Raw genomic sequence first — 2,843 nt, 5'->3', positions numbered from 1 at the left:
ACATTATTTAACTCTTTTCATTATTCATGTGTTGAGTTTTTATCATCTACATAAAAGTTGAGTTGCAACAAATAGATATGTTTTTTGTCCAGTAACGTATTATATATAGCTTTTTGATATATTATGGCTTTTTAAATATATCAAGGATTTAAGAACATTTTATTCTATTCCAGTTTTCAAAATTTTAGTGTTTAAAATGTATTTTAGTGTTTATTCTATTATTATGTTGTTCTTTTTAGATTATGGTATATGGAGAGCATTAGTGTCTTTACTCTCCTCGTTATGTTTGCAGGGAAAAAATATGTCCTGTAAAAAAATGGCATCCTATTTTGCCTTTGTTGAAGAATCCATAGAGCCCTCCCCCATGTTGTGTGCTGGTTACGAGCAGTATGTGCATCTCCCAGAGCTCAGTGCCATGTGGAAATTCAAGGAATGGCCTGGTTGGTCTAGAGAGGGGTTGGTAAAGGCTGCCTTACAGTCATTGGAGATTACTTTTCAGTTTGTTTCGTCTGTCCTCTGTGACACAAGGACTTACATTGACAAAGAGGAATGGAAGAGAAGGCTTGAATCCTTAATTAGTTCCCAGATTGAGTTGATTTCAATGATTTGTGAAAATGACAAGCAGGTTCCCACTCTTCAGTTGTCAGTAAGTAGTGGTGTTCTCTCATGGAAAGTTTTCCATGAGGTATGGCAGAGACCTGGTGCTTTACCTGTGGTTAGCAGAACAAGTGAAGAGAGATTACTTCCTCGTTTGGGTACATGGAAAAGCGCTGAAGCTATGGTTTCTAGAATATGGCTTGCCATTGAAGGCCATATGCAGATGACTCCCTTCACTTTAGGTCTGGGGGAACCAAATATGTCAGGTAAGCCTCTTCTTGAATATGATAGAATCTGCAAGCCAAGATATTTGCACTCTTTAAAACAACATAAACAGTTCCATAATCTAGAAGATGCCAAACTTTGCAATGTCCTCCAGATCTTTGAGGCGTGGGTATTTGTAGGCCAAGAATTGTTGCAGAGAGTATATGAAAGAATAGACTCTGGGGATTTCGTAGGAGCATCCACAGACTGTTGGATGGTTGAAAGGATGTGGAACATGCTCACAGAAATTGTGAATTTGCTTCTAGTGATGGACCCAGATGATTTCCTTTGCCTTAAACACCAGTTGGCAATTAGCAGCACTAGTACGCTTGCAGGTGCATATTGCCTTCGGTCTGCCCCCCTTAGAGACCTTACAAATGCATGCAAGGAACTAAGGCATCTGGTGCCCAAAGTCATCGGTGTTGAGGCTGATCCAAAGGGTGGACCAAGGCTCCAGGAGGCACTTATGCATTTGTTTCATTCACATGGACTGTGCTCACATAACACTTCAGGTGCTTACCATGTTGCAACAATACATGTTCTGTTGGCCTTCCAGGCAATAGAAGCCGCGGTGAAAAGGTTTTTCTTCTCATATCAGCAGCTGGTAGTAACAACCATGGGTAGCACTGAAATGAAGGGTCCATCATATCTAGGTGCTTGTGATGCCCTACGTCATATATATTTTGAACCACCTTATTTCCCCAGTGTGGATGGTGCAAAGACATTTTTGGGTTGCTATTGGCACTAAAAGTTACAACTATGGTGGATGGTACACTGGAAGATCTACAGACAAATCAAGTGAAATGTACAAGAGAAAGAATAGTGCCTTCAGTTTTTCAATGTATTACCCCAAATACATACATACACTTTTTACATTAACAGTTTTGAGTACTATACATAGAATTATATTGGATATAGGATTAGACTCATTTTTGTTCATCCCCATCAGTAGGACCAATCAATAGAACAGTGGTAGAAATTTGGGATTTTTTTTTTTTTTTCCCTCTCCAACGTGGATAGGATACTAAGGATTCATAGTGTGCAATTCCTCCTTCGTTAAATAGTGTAAAAGATTGTCCAAAATTAAAAAGGTAATTATTAAAATTATTAAATTTTACGAGTTGTTTCTTTTTTTAATTTTTTAATTCTTTACCTAAATTTTATGATGAGTTTAATGATATTTATATAATTCATTATAAATTTTAACATGAAATGTAGTTTAATGCTGTTATTTTTATATATTTTTTTAAGATTTTTTTATTCAGTGTGTGAAACTGAGATAATTATAATTTTAATTTGTTAAGTTTATTTAATGGAATGCATCATAATTTTTTTGATGCAATTTTTTTTTTTTTTTTTTTTTTATCATATTTTTTGTTTTTTAAGATTTTTTAATTCACTGTGTGAAATTGAGATAATTATAATTTTAGATTATTGAATTTATTTAATGGAATGTATCATAAAAAATTTAATGTATTAAATCTATATCATATTCAAGCTACATTCCTACCATAAATATCCACTCATTTCCAAAGTTTTGAGAAAAAATATTAGATAATGCAGTTCAGATTGACTAATAACATATAATTAGTATAGTTTTTTATCTCTACATTTATTTTACAAAGTACTCTGATACTTCTTCATACTCTACTTTAATTTTCTTGCACATGGCCTTGTGTTATTGCTTAAGATGTCATTTAATTTAACTGAATTTATGGTAAAGGTATAAATTTTGCCTTTAGTTTTAATTTTGAGTGATTTTGATTTGATTGCCTTAGATTTGTTAAATTTGATTTTTGATAAATAGTTTTAGATGCTTGATTAATATAGGAAAAATACAAAAATTCTTTTGGAAACAAAGTTTGCTTTGGTAGCATTTGTAGTCTTTTGAAGAAAAAGGAAATTTCGTGAATAATTAGTGGTCATGAGTTGCATGTTTTGAAAAGATAAAGAAAATTGTTTCTTTGATTGTCTTTGTTAAG

The 2,843-nt window shown here is 33.3% G+C and overlaps 1 pseudogene; it reads left to right on the top strand.

Moving 5' to 3' along the window:
• Positions 1–316: 316 nt before the first annotated feature.
• On the top strand, positions 317–1,609 carry LOC149251232 (nematode resistance protein-like HSPRO2 pseudogene; annotated as a pseudogene).
• The last annotated feature ends 1,234 nt before the right edge of the window (positions 1,610–2,843 follow it).

This window comes from Pinus tabuliformis, chromosome 7, assembly GCF_031772625.1.
Source record: "Pinus tabuliformis cultivar Carrire ecotype Pingquan chromosome 7, CPIR1, whole genome shotgun sequence".
NCBI lineage: Eukaryota > Viridiplantae > Streptophyta > Pinopsida > Pinales > Pinaceae > Pinus > Pinus tabuliformis.
Note: the sequence above shows the minus strand (reverse complement) of the source record. Positions and strands in the feature narration are given on the sequence as shown.